Source organism: Pezoporus flaviventris, unplaced genomic scaffold, assembly GCF_033815535.1.
Source record: "Pezoporus flaviventris isolate CSIRO_AGI_PZ_B2104156 unplaced genomic scaffold, CSIRO_AGI_Pfla_v1 ptg000006l, whole genome shotgun sequence".
NCBI classification, from domain to species: Eukaryota; Metazoa; Chordata; class Aves; order Psittaciformes; family Psittacidae; genus Pezoporus; species Pezoporus flaviventris.
The window spans coordinates 3,989,880-4,011,931 of NW_026892554.1; the positions used below are offsets into that span (position 1 = coordinate 3,989,880).

General features: G+C 40.8%; 1 protein-coding gene across 8 annotated transcripts in view; it reads right to left on the reverse strand.

The window, feature by feature from the left end:
• MEF2A (myocyte enhancer factor 2A) overlaps positions 1 to 18,997 on the reverse strand; it is an 87,393-nt gene extending 68,396 nt beyond the window's left edge. For 3 of the 8 annotated variants that reach the window (XM_061446679.1, XM_061446676.1, XM_061446677.1), the window contains exon 1: positions 18,720 to 18,994. The gene's annotated coding sequence lies outside the window, so the exon portion shown is untranslated. Of the gene's footprint in view, positions 1 to 18,259; positions 18,285 to 18,719 lie in introns of those variants that run through there. The other 5 variants (XM_061446678.1, XM_061446673.1, XM_061446681.1 and 2 more) reach the window with 4 other exon arrangements.
• Between the last annotated feature and the right edge of the window lie 3,055 nt (positions 18,998 to 22,052).

A 22,052-nucleotide genomic window follows, 5' to 3' on the forward strand; every position in this document is an offset into this window, starting at 1 on the left:
AAATATGTTGTCCCATATTCAGTATTACAGCTGTACTCTGGTGCTCAGATCCAAACCTAGGACACATTTCTTTCTCTCGGCCCACAGGTGCAGTGCAAGAAGAATGCTGCTACTGCATGCTAAATGGTATCATGCTACAAACACGAGACAAATACTGAGTCATCTCACTCTTTCTGCTCAGCAGAAGACATGAAAAAAACCTTGAACAGTAAAACCACCATCAACACCACACTTTCAGCAACAAACCAGCAGAGAAAGTGGTATTAAACTTTATTAGGATTATGCATAGGAGAGATTATATTCCGTTAAAGATGTCATCCACCCTGTAATGTTGTCTTGGTAGAGAAGTTATGTATGCCACTCTTTCCTCATATCATCCCCCAAACGGTGACCTCTAGAATCTGCAGAAGGCACTGAACTGACACATTAGCTTCTAAGCACAGATGATACCAAGACATTCTGACTGTCACTGCACTGCCAAAATCTACATTTGTAGCTTTTCTTAAAGATTAAGTACCTGAGGATCAGATTGCCATTTTCAGATTTAATTTAAAAATTAATCTTTAGTCATCATGGCAGCAGCAAACGGAGTCATAGAAGGCTAACAAAATACTCCAAAAAATTATGGGGTATCAAAAAATCCAACTACTTCTGAATTCTCAGTCCTCTCTCACACTGATATGCAGACACATATTGCCAATTCTGCAGTTGCTTCCATCTCTGTTACAAACTGAGTCTCTTGAGATAGTTTGGTAACATTTTATTTAACTAACAGAACTCTGAGAAGTTATAATCTGAGAGTTTCACTGTTTTATTCACTTGCATGGTTACCAGACACATGCATGCTAAATATACTGCATGCTATCATGGCAGCGGGTCAGTTCTGTACAAGCTGCTTGTACTAAATGTCTCCTGTAAGCAACATTAAAGTTTAGCTCTGCTGTAGCACATATAGGAAGAGGCTTCACATTCCTAACCATCATCTGAAGGGGAAAACTATGCCAATAGAGTACTAAGTATGCCAGTGCTACTTTAACCCATTTACTATTTTAAAACACACATGTAAGCCTTGCATTTATGTTATCTACACTATGAATTTTTAAGATTCAAAACCCCAAAGCTTTGTCTTACTCTTTTGCTATGAAAATGTAAGAAAAGGTCACAAACCATAATCTGTAATATGTGATGTGTGAGACTGATGAAATTCAAAGCCATGTGTGCTATTAACTGGGTAGGCTATTCAAGTACATTTGAAAGATTTTACTAGTTTATTAAACCAACTGGGTACACAGTAACTACTAGACCACATTTTAAATAAGTATCATTGCATACTCTCCTAACAATTTCAGAGCAGATGTTCGCTATAAAAGATACCGACATATAAAATACCCACACACTGTCTCTACATATATTGACATATATAGAAATACACACACTAGCATATAAAAAGTACAAACAAAAGTGAGTTGTCAAAATTAACGGAGCACACACTAGAAATATTTTACCAACCTCTATCACATTGCTTTCCTCTGACATACTACAAAAGGGTACCACAACAGAGAATGCCAGCCTGGTGGGGAAGGGAAGGCAATCTCTTAGAAAAGCTGCCTAGAGACTAACACAGGGAGGAGACATTTCACATCATGTGTTTCATGGCTTCAGACTGCTGCCTTGGAGAAGGCTAAAATAAAAGCGGAATAGACTTGATCACAGAGGTCAACAGACATGGTGTCTGTATTCTGCTGGAAGAATACACATTTATCTTTTTCTTTTCACAAGCACAGGAAAGCCTAACTCAAAGCACAAATACTTATCAGTAACACCGTAATCACTTCAGCACTGAAGTTGGAAGGGGAATCATCCAGACCTTTGGTAAATATTTAGGCAGCCAGCCCGCATAAGAATCTCAGGCTGTTGCCGCTCTACTGAAACCATATCCTCAGTGGCTAGTCTAAGGTTACACCATATACCTGCTTAAGCTGCAACTGCATGTTTACTGCACACTATAAGCACATCCTGACGCTGTTCCTCTCAAGTAGAAACTTTGTGAGATTGTTCATATATCACCAGCCCTCCTTTTCTCCCTGGATGGGGGACATCTGGAAAGCAGACAGAACTACCAAAGAGTAAACGAGTTATCATAATAAGGATATGCTATGGGCCTATAAAAAGAACAAAAAGAGGCAAAAGTATGCTGTAATAAATGGTTGGATTTTGAGTAGATAGTATTTTAAACTAGCTCATTATGCAGAGTCAATCCTTAATCTGCAGAGTACAGGAGTATTTATCAAATAATACACTGATAGAAAGATACAGAGTACCACATTTTTTACAGAAGAAAATTATTATAACACTTGCAGTTTTAGTCACTCAAACTATCTGAAGTCTACAGTCCGGTCCTAGTATATTTACCAGGTTTCATTCTGATATTAGAACTTCTGCACTAAGGGACCACGTTGGAGGCACCGAATTACCTCAAATTATTAGCAGATTTGTTTTTTAATGAACCAGGAGAGCATTTATATTAGCTACACACAGAATATGTACTCATAGAGCGTCACACACAAGTACATGTTTGGGATACTTTATCTGGTCAAACAGCATACACAGCAGTATTCTGCCTGACAGCTTTAACATCAAATCTGGGCCATCTTTGCACTTGCAGGTTCCTATGAAGCTGCTGGTAAGAGTTCCCCACCCCCCAACCCATGAGAGCACAGAAGCTGTCACTGCAAAGAAAAAAGAGAAACACCTCCTCAAGAACCATGCTTCACCTCTGCAGAGCTGTCAAACCGTGAGCCTCGCTGCATTACAATGCTCCAACTGTTTACTTCTGCTAAACTTTGCACTTCACTTGCTACTGCTCAAATATTTAAGACATTGCTTCCTTATCCTCGAATCCAGTTTTTCATTGCATCATATTACTCTTTCCATCTGGATGATTTACGAGTTAACACATTTAATGCAGTCTTATACCGGATTCCTTTAACAGACAAAACAAACACGAAAAACAAGCTACACTGATAAAAAACCACAGGAAAGTAATGAGGGAACAGAACCAGTAAACTTCAGTCTGAATACAAAACTAGGAAATGGGATCAACAAACACAACTTGTCTACAAACCCCATGTTTTTCTTCCTTCTGATCAGCATGTTTCTGATTGCACCATTCAAAATGGTGCTTCCAAGTTTCCCCAATATAGCAAAAATTAAAGAAACAGCATTTCTACTGCAAGCAAATAATATCAGGGTCCTACAGTGGAAACTCAGTCTTACAAATTACATGAAACACTTCCTGACTAAGAAAAAGAAATACTCAATATTACACAATGCACTTTAAAAAATCTTTGACCTTGGAAGAGGACTTGGAATTAAGTTATCTGCAACTCTCTGATGCGTGACAAGTTACTCTTACTTCAGAAGCAAATAAAACCCCAGCAACAACAGAAATCAAAACCTACCTGATTATCAATTAAAGCATAACTTGCATAGTACAGAACTATGCAGACACTTTGGTAATTATTTCTCCAAGAGCGTTAGTATGTAAATGCTCAGTTTTGGAGCACCTAGTTTTCAAGACCCCAGGTGGAAAAAAGGGACCAAAAAAATCTGTTGATGTGACATATCCAACTGATGGATCTCGAACTTGATTCATGAGATCATTAGAAGACGAACCAAAAATGGAAGGGAAGATATTAAGTAAGAAGGGATACCTAATGAGTAGAATTTGCAAGACTTTCTCTTTCCTCCTCAGGAGAAAAACTCCAGCACTTTCTGACAGAAAACTGATTATCTACCCAACTGGGAAGTGAACTGAATGAAAGCTGAAAATAAATAGCACAGAAAGACAGAAGGGGATGGTGGTGGAAGTACTTCTGATTTACTTGCAACTCTCTCTCAAAAAAACAACAGAAATGGAGAACAGATATCAGCTCACAGATACATCTCACACCAAAAACATGCGCAACACAGCTTCAGTGTTCACAATTTAAGCTTCTGATTTAAGGTGTCAACTGAAGAACTGAAATGCAAGGCAAAAATGCAGCACTCTCACTAGAAAATTATTTCTAGCATTTGATCTTCTGCATTTGTAAGTAACAAGAGCTGATGGAAATTACACTTAGCAGAATTAAGTCCTTTGTTAAAGTTAAGGCTCCTTATAGTCAAGCATCCACTTGCTCAGGTCAAAGTACATCATCTAACCATTACCAGCACCACAAGATCCATATGCTGGGCAGTTCGGAGGCCTCAGTCATACAGACAGGTCAAAATGAAACAGTTTTTTACCTCCCTTGTTTTCCTGATTTGTTGAAGGCCATCGGAGCCGAAAATTTTCTTGTCAGGACAGAGGCATCATCTAGTCTGGACTACAAGTTCCATAAAAATCCACAAACTTCACTGTAGTCCAATCATCTAAATGAAATATCTACACAAAAATAAGAACTCTTTTTTAAGGATGAGTAACTTGAATTTGCCACACAATTATTACAAATAATTTCAAGCCAACTTTTGAAAGCATTTCATGCAGCAAGGCCTCCGAAATCAAAAATCTTAGCATGTTCTCACAATACACAAAAAATGACCAAACCACATTTAACTAACAAATGGGGGAAACAAGTTGGGTGGGCACTGACTGTCATTTGTTTTACTGGAACACATCACATAGTTTCAGCATTCTTCTGCTAAAGATATGAAGAAAAGCTGAAACAGGAATTCACAGCTACAAACCACACGAGACCATGTGGTAGGACGTACCCACCTCAAAATGCAGGTGCATTGCCCTCCACATCCCACTAGTGAAGAGTCATAACTGAACATACTGACACAGTTTTCTGAAGACTTAATAGACAGCAAATACGTCTCTTCAGTTGTGTTCTCTATTAAACAGGTTTGCCCCATTAGGTACAGAAGAGCATTCTGTGACATCATGGATTTTCAAGTGGTAGGGATAAAAAAATAAATGTTCAAAGGGGGCCTACAAGAAATCTGAAGAGGGACTTTTTGTAAGAGCAAGTAGTGTCAGGACAAGTGGGAATGGCTTTAAATTGAAAGAGAAAAGATTTAGATTAGATATAAGGAGTAAGTTCTTCCCTGTAAGGTCCTGGCACATGTTGCCCAGAGAAGCTGTGGCTGCCCCATCCCTGGCAGTGTTCAAGGCCAGGTTTGACTGGGCTTGGAGCAACTTGCTCTAGTGGAAGGTGTCCCTGCCCATGGCAGGGGTTGGAACTGGATGACCTGTAAGGTCCCCGACAGCCCAAACCATTTACAGGGCCTACACAGCTACATAAAACTAGTTTAAAGGTGGCAAGCATACATCTATCTACACACATCTACCACAACATAGCTTTACCGTTGATCTAGGAGGAGAATTCTAGCTAAACAGACCAAAAGACTATTTTCCTGAATTTGGTCTTGAATATTTTTCCCACATATGTTGCTCAGTATAGTACCTTAGCAAGTCTTTCAAATGACAGTGTTACCAAGATAAACCAAGGAAGTTGCTGTATAGGAAAAACAGCTAAACACTTATAAGCTTGTAACATATATCTAAGCACAGTTAGATGCATGGGTCTAAGGGTGAAGGGCCTTCTGGTTTTAGATTTAATATATAAATTTTCTGAGACTAGCAAAACACATCTATAACCCAAAAACACCTTTCAAAGAAAAAACATGTAAACCATACACTCGTTATCTTCCCTCATTATCCAAACAACTCTGAGCATCTCCAGATCCAGTGGGCAGAGTACAAACCCTGAGCAGTAAGAGGGCTGCAACCTCCTGTAACAGGCACAGCAGACAAAGCACAAGGAGACAGCTGGCTGTGTGCTACGTTGGGTAGGCGAACAGTGTGTGCCTTACACTGCCACTAAGCCCCAGGCAGAGCTCCCGTCACCTCTACCTGGAATTCCAGAACAGCATCTCAACCCGCTGGTGCATTCTGGAAATTAAGAGTGGCAATGAAAGTGCAAATCAACAGCTACATTCATTAAACAGTGAGACTTAGTATTTATTGTGGCTCTCAAGCAGAAATGTACAGTTTCACCACAAATGATTGCAGTCGTGTTCTCTAAACAATGATAATCCAGTTAGGTTATCACTCATTTGGACAGATACATTACTTTAATTATGCTCAAATTGTCTCCTATTGCTAAAATAAAAGATAAATAATTTAATTTAGTACAGGAATACAGCAGAGGAGAAAGAGACAAAGACTTGGATTAAAAAGCTTACATGAATGCCAAGAAGAGAGAAAGACGGCTCCCTACACACTGGGGAACCATTGGAACTCTTCAGCATTTTTTTGCCAAACATGGTTTTACTTTTGTTTTGTTTTAATAGTGTTTTACAAAGTTTTGCTAAGGCAACTTGCGTACCGACTATAACACAGCCAACATGCTGCACTATAAAGGCAACAGCAAGATGTGACTAATGTGTATTAAAGAAAACACATTCCCTACCATGGGAACCCTCTTAGAATTCACCACTATTTCAAGCAGTCTGCAGGAAGCTTTTCTGTTCTAGACTTCCTCTCCTAACAATCTCTCTACTAGTAGTTCTAAGACATTTCTACTAGACATTCTAAGACATTAATAGTATAATGGTGAACAAGCACACAGGCAATGCCATCAGCTTACAAGGCTTTTATCTAAACAGGTCTAACAGACACAAGGAAAACACGGTAGAAGGGATAACAGAATAACATCACCACCACTTCTGCCAAGGATTTAGCTGGAACAATGCGATTAATTCACTGAAAACTCATTGTTAGCGCAATCAATGTGGGAGAAACAAGGAAAAAAGGAAAACCAAACCCCACACACAAAAACCAAGCATTACAAGAAATGTACCAAATCCAGTTGAAAGCTGACTTCATCAAACGTGGTTTAAAGTGTCATCAGAATAATTCTGGTGTAACAAACTGAACCATACACTAAAATGATCCCTACACCAATCTTATGGGATGCATAGGTCTAACAGGAAGAAAAGGAAGTTCCACTTCCCAGTCTTCAGTTACATTCCGACTCCAGCTGTATACATAAGAGCACCAGCAATACCAGCAAAATAAAACTAGAGTTAGTTTAAACACTGAACTACACACAGGACTTGCCAAGTTACTGTCATTTACAGGAAAAGCTCAAGAAGCCGTACAGCATACATAAGACAGTAACATACAGTTAAAACTACTTTTCTCACTTCCTGTGTGGAGGCAGTATATAAAATCCACCTGGATGCAGAATTCAAATATTATCAGAAGTTGTTTTAACTGCATCTTACAGAGTCCAAGTTAGTCATTCAGTGATGGTCTGTAAACTCAAACACCACCTAATAACAGCATTTCTTCTGCTTCTTTTAAACTTACGGGTTTTTTGCAGGGTTTGAGAGATCAAAATATAGGACCTAAAAATGTCAGTGTAGAAGTGTTATTAGACTCCAAAGCAAGAGTTATCAATCCAGGAAAAAAAAGGAACAAACTTTGCCCAAAAAAGCATTTTAGATATTGCAATAATAAACCTTTATTTTCTGCTTAAAGTCAAGACCAGCCAGTATTTGTGTACCCAGCATTAGCTACTGAGGATCTGAACATCTCACTAAATGGGTAGTTGTATCACACTAAAGGCTGAAATCCAGTTTTAATCAACAAAAAGCATAGCAACTTGGCTCACAATTTGGGGGTTCTATGAACTTGAGAAAAAGAAGTATTCTTCCATAGAAATCCAAACAAAAAGATGTCTTTCAAAGAATATGGACTAAATCACATCACAAGCAGCATCCTGAATGTATTGTACCTCAAGTTCCTTCTCCGGCATAACAGCAAGAAACAAAAAGCATGCTAATCCCTTGTTCAATATTGTGGCAACTACAAAAACAACTGCAGCACAAGCTCTTCCAAAGACTACACATTTTAAATGCAAAGCTCACCCTTCAGAATTAATATACCTACAAAGATCTTTTTCATTAATATATGCAATTATTTCCTTGCCCGCATTTGTCTTTTTGTCTATGGAGGCAAAAATGAAAATTGAAAAACAAGACTATTACAGAAAACAGTCAAACCCAGATACACAGTTCCAAGTCAGTAGATACATTCATGGTAAGACACTGATGTCTGAGACCAGATACACTCTAAGTGTGAAATAAGAGAGTTTGAGGTAAGATGAGGCTCACTCTCAAGCATAAAAGTTGACAAACTGAGTCAGATACAACCTCCAAACATGAACAACCTAAGTAAAGGAACATCCTTGAAACTGACTTCTGTATCTTCATTGCACTTTTCATTTCAACCAAGATACATGTAAAGCTGTTTTCTAGATACTTTAGATTGACTGCTGTCAAAATCCTGAAGGAAAACATCTCTAAATCCTAACACAGGTGCACTAAAGCAGTCATCTTCAAGATCCAGCTATGTCATGTCATCAGAAAATTCTCACCTACTCCTTCCTTCCTCCCCTGAGCCAAACACTGACACATCTCTGTGGATGGGCCACCTGAAACCCAATGTCTGGGCTGGCTGCCCCTTTACTGGTCCCATACTGCTAACAGATCAGACTATTTTGAGATAAGCTAATTATGCCAGTGAAGTACTTTATAAGTCATTATAAGCAGAAGAGACCACAAAGAATTAAAAGCAGCAAAGTACAAGACAGAAGCAAGAACTGTGATCTCAGCTATTCAAGATGAGAAGCCTGGGGGACTCCTCATCAGATTGCAACTCCAAATTTTAGTCTGTACTTACTTTCTCCAGCTTCTAACAGCTGCAACAAGCACAAAAGAAACCCCACATGAAGGGCTGGCTTCCTTACACCTTCAGAAAATTAGTCATTCAAGCCTTAGAACAACATACCAACATCTTTGTGGCTTGCTTGTAGGCATTATCTACAGGGATGCAAAACAGCTACAGAAACAAATATAGATGCCCTAAAAGAAACAGATCTGAAGAAAAATACTCAGATTTTCTGTGCAGCAAAACTGCTGCACAGAAAGTTTTCAAGAAGTTTATCAGATCTTCACCTCATTAACTTTTCATGAAAGGAATGCATGATGGAGAAGGAGGTTGAAACATCTTTTGAGAACTAGTGAGCCAGTATCCTCAGGAACACTGTGGTAGGTTGCATTACTGAGCAATTCAGCCTTAAAAATACCACATTAAAAAAAAATAGGATCCAGAAAGTCCTCAATAAAACAGGTATGAGCCTCATGGGGGGGAAGAGGGAATCTTAGAGAAATTTATTAGTACCTTTTAAGAACAAAAGATATTCCCTCTCCTGTTCCTTGGGGGGGGGGGGGGGGGGGGAGGGTAAAATGAGGTACAGGGGAGATTAGACACTGGGTGTTAAAACAGAAAAATCTAATGGTTCCTAGACAAACAGGTTTTATGACTTTCTTTGATGCAAATAAGCTCCTGCTCCCAAACCTCCAGAACATACACGTAAGAGAAGCAAACTGCTGCCCAAAACTATGTATGATTACAGTCCAAAGTCTGGCAAGGGAAAAGCAGAGGACAGACAGCTGCAATGACAAATCATTGGACTCCTACTCTAGATTACAAGAGTCAAATCCAGAGTACAAATGCTGCGTAGTCAATTCCCTGAACAAAATCCCCAAACTATTAGTTCTGCAAGCAGCATCCTGACTGCACTCCCTGGCAGGAAGAAGTCACAAATATTCTATGCAACTATCTTCCTATATGCTGACAAAAAGGCATCATCAGAATGAAGACCTATTTCACTTTATTCTGCTGAATGAATGAATCCTAGCCTAATATGACATTGAGATCAAATCAAATACATTAAAAGCAGAGCAAATTCAGAAACTGAAGGCAGAGTTTTACACCACCCTACTTTTATTTTCATAAAATTAAATAAAAACACTTAGGAAAATATTGTCATTTACTGATAGAAGACTAAAGCATTATCAATGAGGGCACTAAAATCTCGAAGGCAGCACTGTCTATTACTCACAGCTTTCTAAACCTACTTTTCTAATAAAATGAGCTTTACATGATCACAGCCTATTCTCCCTCATTAACAGCTTGGTTTAATTGGCTGGTTTCAACCAAGTGCAACAGTAAAAATGCCAATTATTTTTAAGACTTTATAAAAGTGCTACAGAGTTTGTGACTGGGTGGCTGCTCACAGCCCCTGGGAAAAGCACCTGACCTACCAGCAACCAGTGCGGCAGCAGATCCTGCTGATCACTCAAGCAGTCAGCAGGCACCTGTACTCAGTCGAGCCACAGCTAGGAAGCCTGTGAAGATACTAAGAGAACTTAAGAGCAATGCCCTGGATAGGGGGGCTACTCTGAAAGATCAGTGAATAACAGAAGAGTTGAAAAATAAGTGACATGGAAGTTCTCTAAGTTTTATTACCTGCAAACCCACTACTTTACTATTAGCATTCAGACTGTTTTTAAATTTACATCCACCATTTCCCCAACCCATATTTTAGTATATTTATGATATTAAAAATGATATTAAAATGTGATATTAAAAATAGGCTATAGTACGCAGAACAAAAATTTTCATATACGCTTTGCCTTTGTTCTTCCCTCTTCCCCATACCATGCTTCATTTCTCCTCAACGACCCAGCCATAAAGGTGGAATCCTTTTATCTCATGCAATCACACTGGTTATGCTTGCCTAGAGCCAATCTGAACAGGACAGGCTACAAATTCTTTAATGACTTCCATCTCCTCTTAAACAAAATCAGGAGGTGAAAAGAAAAAAGAAATGGCAACAAACCCCAAAAGCACCATTAGTAACATCAAGATGGTTGCAGCCTAGGCTTGCTCTGAAGCATTTCTTCAGTCATGTAACAGGTCCAGATGGTTCTGCTCATTCAGCAGCTCAACCAGGACCCCAAGTGCTGCACAAGCATGTCTGGATCACCAGAGGGTGCTGCAGGGGCTCAGTACACAGTAGATTTGTACTTGGATCACAACCTAACACAGGCAAGTCCTTTTCAGGTTGGTTTTTTTTTCACCTGGGTCTCTTGGTAATCCTGATATTTCATTCCCCTCCAAAATCACCTCTTCTCAAGTGAACGATTCTTTTACTTTCCAATAGAATGTGGTGCAAGTTTCATAAAAGCCCCTTGTGCTAACACGCAACTATAAAAACAAGCTGTCAGCACCAGGCTTAACTTGACAGTAGAGTCCATCTCCTCAGTAAAAACATATGGGGAACCTACAAATAGAGAAAAAGACTGCAACCCAGTGAACTAGAGAAGTCTCAGATATAGGGCATGCTGTAAGTATCTGCAGAAAGACTTTCTGAAGAGCAGCTAGTGGAATAACAGTGGGTTATCAGGCTACATTTCATCTGACTGTGAATCCAAGTCTCCTATGTAGGCAAGGCTGTAATAAACCAATTCAACCAGGAGTCACTAGGAGCATTTTCAGACTAAGACAATAATAGTTACAATTCTGAACTCTCCCATAACCCTCTTTCATCTCCTGAACCAATCATTAGTCTTTTAAAGTACCTTCTATTTTGCTTAAAGCATCTAAATGATTCCAGTATTCAGGAACACTGACAATTTGTTTTAAATTCCAGACCTTTCAATCATTTGAACATCACACTTTACTAGCTCCTTGAAGCTACTGAATTACCAATGATAAATAGAAACATTGATGAAAAGCACCTTTTCTTTTTTAAGGAAAAAATCATCTGATAATTGCTTTAAGGTAACTTTTGTTGTTTCCCCTCTCCCCTTAAATTTCAACTCATGATAAACTTACGACAAAGTCTGGGGGATTGCTCGAATTCCTCAGTCCTTCACTGAGAACAACTGCTCTGTGTTTCTGTCTTTGTAATGCAGATTTGGTAAAACATTTTTTAGATTTTATTTAATTCAATTCAGAATTTCCCATTTCTTTTGTGATGGCTACTCATATTAGCCATTCTCAAATTGGTGACAAAGAAAACAACAGCTACTTAAAACTCAGTATTATTCTTTAATACTCAGCAATGCTATTACATACTCTACCTACTCCTTGTGAATTTTCCAAGTATTTGCGTTAGTTACTAGAATTCTGCAAATACACCCAGATTCCATATCTCCAATATCCAACTAAATATCTGCCTCCACCTCCTGACCACATCTTTCTTCAGCCATCCATGATTTTGCCTCCTCCCTTGAAGGAGGAGTTCTAATTTAGTGCTTCCTACTGGAAACCATTAATACTTTAGCACTTCTTTTCACAGTTGAGCCCAACATCTCTCAAAGCAAAGATCTTTGCATACATTTCAGTGACAAAAAGTTAAGACACCATCATCTGGCATGCTATTAACAAAGGAAGAGAACAAGAGGACAAAACAAAACACACCACCAGGCAAGCCACAGAAGCCTTAACACTCCAAGAGAAACACAGGAGGATATTAAGGAAGTTGCTCACAGGAAATCCTTCTTTCAGCACTCAAAAGCTTCAAATCCCAAAAGCCAGCTAGCCAAAGTTAATGTGAATCATCAAACTCAGACTAACAAACATAATTTAACATCCTATAGGCTCAAAAAAATTAGCAGAACGTGCTTCCCCTTCCTGTACACCTCAAGTGAAATAGGGTATCTCTTGACATACCTTTTTTTCTTCCTCTCTTTCACCCTGAAACCATGGAGCTTCTGAGTGTAAATTTAAGACACCTGAATAGCAGTTAAAACCTTGTATCATGTCACAATCATTTTAACAGATTCAAGGAAAAATAAAAACAGTCACTGAAAGTTTTAATTTATTACTCTCATTGCATAACAATACAAGTACAGTGATGATGGATCATCCCATTTTCTCAAATATTCTCAGAAGACTCAGTGCTTCGAAAGCTCACACTAAAAAATCCAATGTTTTTTAGCTGCTATATACAGCAACTTATTAGCAGTCATTCTTGTGAGCTCACAGTTTTAAAACAGGATGCACGCAGTCATATCAGGAAGAGGGCAGCTGCTGTGAAAGAACGATACCAGAAACAAGATGGCCTCACTGTTGATAACCTCACACAATGTTTCTAAGCAAGGTTTCCAAAAGAAGATGATCAATTAAATACAATTAAAAACACTAGGAGAAAGATGACCACTTAAGAACACTGTCACTTTGTTTGACAGATCTGAATAAATAAAATTTACAACTTGTTCCTCCTGGACTCAAGCACTGCAGATTCTGTGTGATACTGGGGAAGAAAGTCACCTCACCCTGACACCCTTCAGCAGTTTCTGTAATGGACACTGCCAAGCCACGTCTGTTGTGCCCTTTATGAGCCCTCATCTTTCTGTACATGTGCATATCTACAAGTCTCCCAAGGTTCAACTACTTGCTTACTTTCTTCTCCTACAATTGTTTGTATATTTTCACACTCAAAATAACCTTCCTATGCATCATAAGAGATAATAAAACAGACTCCCTGAATTCTCTCAACTCTGTATGCCAGTATCTTCAATAAATGTTTAACAGTATAGCCACAGCACAGCTGTTAGAGATGTGCTTACATAATTATACAGCTAAATGTTGAATAATTTATACCCCTTGACATTTCAAACATTATTAGTGATCACTGAAGATTACAAGATCAGGCCTGTGTATATTGGTGCAGCACTCAATACTCACACTGACCACAGCTTGCAAGTATTACTGCAGGTATCAAGATGACACATTCTCACAGGTCTATGGTTAGCTTTCAAACAATAAAAATAACATTAATCCAATCCATGAAAACCTGAATTACAGTGTTAGAAGCAATCTGGCTTTCAAATGAAGCCAAGTTTCAAAAACACTTGAAAGGATTTGAAGTAACTGAAGAAAACCTTCTTCCTATTATCATAAAAGGAAAAGCACAAACACAGCCATTCTACACCCCACTCTTTCAGGTGATTTCTGACTACCACAATGAAGGCAACACATTTTGCTCCTGGTTATTTAGCTCTTTATTAGGGGAAGAAAAATAAGGTAAAAAAGCACAGTAAAAGATGCTTTGTCATCAGTGCCTGGTACACAGATACTTAAAGCAAGCACCTTTCCACAACTATGCTTGGCTGATAATTCCTAACACTTCCTTTTTACCTTAGTATACTTAAAATAGGCATGCAACAATACTTAGTAGCTACTAGTGAAATTCAGCTGAGCACAAAGCAATACAGAATACATTTTTACATCTCTAGGTTGGCCCAACAGGACTTTGGCAGAATTCAAAAGCTCTTCAGGGACAGAGTCAAATAGAACTGGGAGACCCACCTAATTAAGCACCACTAACATGTTGAATATAAAGTAGTTAATTTCCTGAAAAATAATTCAATTAATCACACTCTTATTAAGAAGGATGTATTTTCTTCTCATCATACAGGCACACTTGTACTGTTATAACACACAGGGAAAAAAAGCATAGTGCTTTCTGTAGAAAAGGTTCTGTATGGTTCTGCATCTGAATTCTGAGGAAAGAAGACTGACCACAAAATTTTATTGTCTTTACCCGACAGTCATTCCTGCCAAACTCTTCACTGCAGCCTCAGATTACAGATAAAAGGAGAAAGGAAAAAGATTACCATAAATACAATTTAAAATATTCCAACTCCGTGACTGTTTTGGCAGGGGCGGGTGGAATGAAATCTCAGGAACAAAGTTGTCTTGCATGCACACTTTAGTGACAAATGGAAATGAGTATACAGTAACATGTTCCTAAAAAGATTTGAGTTAAAGAAATCCACAAAAATTCTCACAGAGCCATTAAACAGAAACTGAAACAAGACAGCTGATGAACAAAAATTAGTCCCTTAATATGGAAGAGAAAAAAAAAATATCCCTTTAACTCTGTAAAGAGTAACTGGAAAGAGCAAACATTAAAATAAGAGTATACCACAGCAGAGGGGTGGTAAGAAGTAGAAATCTAGATCAGACACTTAAAACAAAATTCACTATTCCAGGCTGCAAACTTGACCCTCCATGCCATTATTTATTAGCTGGTACTCTACCACAGAACATATGGTGGGGGAGGGCAACTGTCATATTACACAGTTGAAGCCTGTTTTTAACTCAGTAACACTGTTTTGTTCATTCACTGGAGACTGCATCAATGACCTAAAATATATTTTGATTAGCTGTCCAAAAAAGTTCCTGAAGTCTTTTACTGGCAGCTCAACAAAATTAACCTGGGGGGGGAAGCAAAAGAATGTCTTGCTGTAGTCTTACAAACTTCCTAAGACACCAAAACCACCTGGTAAACATCCAGGGAAGGAGGCAGCTATATTTAGTTATTTCAGGATCTGACTGCATCTCTGGAGACTTCATTCATTTCACATGACAGGAGAAATAGTTAAACTAAACCCATATTCAGGACCACTACAGCACCACATTGGCAAGTCCATTCGAATAATTACTGCATTAGCCTTTAGCACTAGCAGCAAAGCATACAAAGAAAAAAGAATGCTGCATTCATTTTTTTCTGGTTACTTTACCAAAGCTGAAGGAATCAAACTGAACACAAGACAACAGGCAGCAAAATTCACCCTTACTGTCACAGGCAGAGATTTTGACTTTAGCCCCATTTGCTCAATTGAAGAACACATTATTACACATGTAAAATAACAGCTTTCAAATACAAGAAATACAACAAATAAAGCAACTTGGTGCATTATAAGCTACATAATACATACGTCACCACATGATGTTTCAATTAATTTGAAGTAAATTTTGTTTTAATGAGAAAGAAAAGGATTTCCCAGGGGTCTGCACACATTATCAGGCTGCTGTCATGACTGAAAAGGCCCAAAGACTAAAATTTAGAGAGGATTTAATCCTGTGGCCTTTAAAAATAAAAACTTAGGAATTTGGGGAGGTGAGTAAAATGTGCTAATGTTTATTTTTAGGAAACTTTTTAATTGCTCTGAAACACAGGCATCTCTCATGCATCACAAGGGCATAACAAACTACAGTAATTCAAGATAGGTCTTATTTAGGAAAAACTAATACAGATTTTCACATTACACAGCACTATACTCCACTAATTTTACCACTGTTAAAGAATTAATCAGCTATATTGCGTTATATAGGGTGTGATTGAAAGCAGGCAAGGCAGCATGGCATTGTTCACAAGCTTGCATGGTGCCTCCAGTGTCTCCGAAGCAGCATTTAGGCCCAGAATACACAGAATGACATCAACAAGTTATCTGAGAAACTTGGCTAACACTCTGAAATAAACCCTGTAGCTGTCCACATCAACCAGTACAAGGCAAACTGTGCACACTTCAGCTTAAATAAGGTTTGTAAATAAGAGAGATCTGCCATAACAAGTCATTTTATTCTTTGGAATTACTTCAAGTTTTAATCTAGCCATATCCCTCTCACCTTTATAGTCCAAAGTGACTCAATTCTATAGATGATACCTAGCACCATAAAATTCAGTGTTCACTTATTTCTCCATCCCTTGTTTGGCAGAGAAAGAAACTAATGCTGTGAAATTACAGGAAGCTAAATCCAGATACCTGTGCATATGCATAGCATTCTATGGGCTCACTTATTTACAGAGGTGAGAAGTACATTGGCTTAAACACACTCTTAAGAAAATAAAGCAAAATAAGCAAACATAAGACCTAAAGGCTAATATATTTTACCATCGTTTACAGTCTGTAAATACCTTCTCAGAAATAAATCATGTGAAATGATAAAATATTAAAACTGAAGAGACACTGTGCCACCTACACTAAAATTGCTCTAAAGAAGATCCTGTCCCTCCCATTGAAGGATTCTTCCCATGCACCGATGATACTCCGCTACTACTACTGGTGGACTACGTCAACTACAGATTTAGAAAAGAATTATGGAGGAGAAAAATAACTAACCAGGGCACTGGGTTATTTTCCTTCCTAAATTCCAAGCTGAATGCGTGCAATCAAAAAGGCTCATCTCCAACTGCCCAGCACTATTATAATCCCTTAATAGCAAGACATATTGTTCCATTCTCTTGTTTTTCTTTTGCTAGCTAAATAAATAGAGAATTTTGCACTACCATTTATAATTAAGGCCATTTAGTGACCAAAAGTGTTAACATTACATCCTTTGTTACAATTCTTCTAAATTATGTAACTGAAAGACATGTCATTTTCACATATTCTAGCACCTAAATGGAAAAAATAGTTTAAAAGAGGAACCTCACACTTTTCCCCCAAATGCAAATCACTTGTTACAGAGGAGGGGAAAAAAGCCAAAGATTACTTTCTTGTATGTAAGAGATAGAGATAAGCATTTTAAATGATTTTAGAAACAGACAGACAAGATTATAGGACTATTGCTGTGATAGCTTTTGCACAGGCTGCCTAAACACCAGCTAGAAAAAACAAGACAACAGAAATACCTATCAAAATGTAACTAGTTCCTAAAAATGAAAAAAGACCCATATACAGAATAACTACACGTAGACAGTTAACATAATTGAGTCTGAAAGCTTACAGCCTTCCTCATGATCCATAACAATTCACCAGGCTGTGAAAAAGATTTAAGATAAATACTGTCTATATTACCAATTCCACACTAAATCACTTTCGTTACTACTCTTCCTAAATTTGTCCTTTTTGCCGTTTCCCCCACTGTTCGTAATAAACGTAGTCTTTGTATAACTATGGGACTCAATGGTTTTATGCTAAGCACTAAAAATACCCTCTTCTTGTTCTTTTTTTTCCTCCCCTCTAGAACTCCAGCCTCTCAACTCGGGAATTTAATCACCTGTCAAACAAGTCACTACGGCTTAGTTTTTCTAAGCAATTCCACTCTCCTCAGCACCTCGCATCTCAACAGCCGCTATGGATTTATTGGGAAATACAGCTCCGTAAACTCAAAACCCGACTGTTTCCAGTCAGAAATAGCACAGTCTCCTTCCCTCTCCTCCCGACTCCTGCGCACAGCTGCCGAACACAAAATCCTACTTGCAGTACGACACAGCTGTACGTTCAATCTCCTTCCTCTGGACAAAACATCCTCTAGTTTACACATTACCGAACAGTTTCCCCTCCCATTCGCAGCGCACCTTAATGCGGTGTACAACTACTTGAACAATTTCCACCCTCATCTCCTCCCTAACCGACCCCCGCTCGTTTTCGCCGGCGCGTACGACAGACAGACTCCTAGGAAGGATTTTTGCTGTTGTTTGTTTGTTTTTAAGCGTGCTGCTGCTTACCCAACGTGGCTGCCGAGAAGCAGGACAAAAGCTACTTTTCCTCCCCGCCTTCCCAGGCGCACACGCACCCCGAGTACAGAAGTTGGCCACTCGGACGAAGCCGCTCTTACCTCAGTGCTCCCCGAACGCCAGGGCCTCGCACCCCACCCTGTCTCCCCAGCGCACCAGCCTCCGGGCAGACCCCGCTGGCCTGATCCACAACGTCCATCCTCTGCTCCAGCCACCGGCGAACAACTCCCGGGGAGGCTCCGGCCGCGGGGCGCTCTCCCACCGGCGGGACCCCGCACCGCCGCCCGCGCCCCTCCCCCGCCCGCCCCCCGCAACAACTTCCCCGCCAGCACCCCCCGCCCCGCTCGGTGCGGCACAGCGGCAAGGGGACGGCGGAGCGAAAACCTCCTTCTCTTCCCCCCGGCTTCAGCCGCCCCCCTCAGCGACTGCCCCCGCCCGTCACCCGCTGCCCCTGCCCCGACCCCGTTCGCCCGCCGCTCCCCACCGCCGACCCTCGCCGCCGGGCTGCGGGAACGCGCTTCCGATCGCCCCACAGAGCCGGGACCCCCCTCGCTCGCTCACCCGCCCGTCCCCTCGCCGCTGCTGCCGCCTCCCCGCCGGGGCTCCTCAGGAGACACTGACACCGGCGCACGGATACCCGCTGGGCGCTATTTTTGGGAAACAAGGCCCAATCGGGGCCGGAACTACTTCCTCTGTCACACTCCGAGTGGAGCACAGCTCTCCCGAGAGTATCCTTCCGCACTTTTCTCCTGGCAGCTCGGACGTCGCTGAGGGCGCTCAACCGAGACAGGCAGTGACAGGACAAGGAGGGAAGCGGAGGGGAGTACGAAGGGAGGCTGCACCCGGCTGCTGGGCTGGGATCACGGCGGTCTGAGCTCCCAGCATCGCCGGATTATTTTTTTTCGCCATGGGGAGCGGCCGGGTCTACATTCTTCACCGCCGACCCAGTCCTGCGGTTCCGCGAGCTCATAGGGCAGCGCGCCCTACCGAAGGAGCGGAGCCACCAATCAGAGCGCCCGCCAGGACGAGAGGCGCCCGCCAATCAGAGCGCAGTTGGTGGGCGGGGCCTAAGGAAACGTGGAGGGGTTGAGTGGCAGGAGGGCTCTCAATCAGAGCGGCGCCGAGGGCAGCGGCAGCCAATCAGATCCGAGCATGTGCGGGCCGACTGCGGAGGAAGCCCTCGCCCGCCCCAACCTTGGGGGCGGCGCACGCGCACAGGGACCCGGTGACGCACGTAGCGAGGCCCCGCCCCGGCAGGGAGGGGCGCGTGCGCCGGTGCTCGTGCCCCGGCAGGGCAGGGCAGGGCCGCGCCGTGCTGAGGGGTTGCCGGGGGCAACGGCTGCGGCGCGGCCTCACCGCGGCCTCGGGCCTGCCCCCCCGCTCCACCAGCACCTGAGGCGGAGACGCCTGAGCAGGAAGCCCCGGTTAAGCAGTGCAGGCAGAGGGAGGAGTGGTCCCTGCTCTCCTCTCTCTCCAGCAAGGCAAAGCTTTGCTCTTCGGTTACAAAGTCACATCCTCGCGTTCATTAAAACAAGTCTCAGTACGTGGTCACCCATCCTTTGGCAAGATCTCATCACCAGAGGATGCAGGAGACCAACACCAGGCACCAACTGCAAACAGCCCAGCTACCTCCGTCACCCTCACAGGCACCACCGCCTCCCTGCTCTATATAGCGGTTTTACTGTTACCTTCTGACTGTCCTCTGAGAATCACTGCTCTATGAGGACATGAGCTCCATCTTCACATTTCAGGCTCAGGTGACAGACGTCCACCTTGGTTCTTCCATCTCATGTTATCTTTGTCAGAGTTCCCATTAAGTAGAAAAGACTACTTTGGAATACATAATAAAAGACATAAAATCGGCGTATTTCTCCTTCACATAAGGCAGTGATTGAAGAATTAGCCAAAAATAAATTTTTTTATGATAAAAAAGGTACTCACCAAAAATCATCCGCACTCCACAGCCTCTCCACAGTTATCCTGCAAGGTTCCCGCAGCCTCGGAGTGAAACAATGGGAACCATTTCCAAACACTAAATCACCGATAGAGAGGGCTTATCGCTGCTTCAGGACACGAGGATCAACAGTGCTTTCTCTGGAAAGTGGAAAGGGGAGTTCTTTATATTCAGAAGACCGCATCATGAACTGGGTACAAAAAGAATAGCTCCACACATGGTGAGAAAATAGGGTGCAAGAAAGGATGACAGAAAGACCCAATCCACCAATCTCCAGCACTGGAAGGAAAAAAGGTTGATCCTGCAAGGTCATTCCCCAAAAATGAATGTCAATTTCTGTTATCCAGTTTCCAAACATTCACCTTATGGAAGCAGGCATTCACAGCTCACAGAAATCTTGATGTTCAGGGTTTATAATGTAAAGTTTACTCGGGATTTAAATATATGGCCACTAAATAAGTTGAACAAGTTATCAAACATCCACCTTTCCCTCAAAGCAGAAGTGCAGGACTTAGGATTTAGGGTTTAGGAAAAAACTAATAAGAAGTGTGAAAAACAAATAACAAAATCCAAGTAATTGTCACCTACTATTGTACTTCCAAACTGATTCTTACCTATAATAATTAGGAAGAGATTTAAATACATAGTTTCCTTACAATTCTCAACATGAACAGTCCAAATGTTATTGATTTTTATATGAACATGGCTTATTCCCTTCTTCCTCACCATGCTTATCATCCATAATATCTGCAAGGTCTATTACTAGCATTTAATGATCAATACCATGAAATCCTCTTATGACAGCAATATGCTCAAAAGATGTTAGATAAAATCCTGAACTCTTTAAGTTATAAAAGTCAGTGGGAGTCTGAGTAAGGCACCAAAGCAAGGCCTAAGCAAGGACTTCTTCTCATTATTTTCAGTATGTAATCGTATTGCTCTAAATCGGCAAAAATAGAGCAGAAAGCCAAAGAGATAAATAATTGGGTCTAATCTGTCCTTTTCAGTGGCACTACAAGAATAAGCATAGCATGTGTTCCTCAAGGGATTGCAAACAATGGTTATGGGGTACACAGCAGCGTCTTTCCCACTGAAGTGCATTCCTCCCTCAATTGAAATGCTGCCCTCTGTAACAATTGAGAAAAGGAAGTGCAAAATATGGCATCCAATTGAAATTACAGATGTTGTTTTCCACATGCGGTGATGTGCCGCTACATCTGCTTCTGCAGACCCCTCTTGGGACCACTGGTGAAAAAGAATGTGTGGTGGGGAGGTCACAGATATTCTCACAGGTCAAAATAGCATAAATGAAAAATACCACCCCTTAGGGTGACACGAATAAAATCATACAAAAATTTAGATACCAAGATGACTAAAATCATTACACGACTTAATGGCCATGTTCTGCATTACATTTATTTTCCAGGACAAATGCAAAGGCCAAATGCACCTGGGTAATGCAAAGGATGCAGAGTTGCAGGTTATTAAGAAAAATCCAGGCTACAGAGAAAAAAATTACCATCTTTCTAAAACCATAGAAGCAGCAACATAACAAAGCCCCAGAGAACATCACGCTTGAGTGTCAATATGACAAGTGAGAAATTATTGCAAGCATCTGCTAGGATCACTCTTGAGAGAGAACAACCGCTGAATGCATTTCTGCCCCTCTTATGTACAACACAGAGACAAAAAGAGAACCACCTGAAATCTCTTCTCTTGGTCAGTAACAGGCAGTGTAATTTCCATGCTTTCCAAAGAGAAATAAAGGCACATTAATAGCTAATATAGAGAAAAATAGGGGTGGAAAAAGTCACTTAGTATTCTTAATTTTAACTAAATAGCCTCACAGTTGAATAGAGTCATCATCCAGCAGTTGTTATGGCAATAAAGCTTTCCCTTGCATCTCTATTCCACCCACCTATTCAAGGTATTTTGGAGGC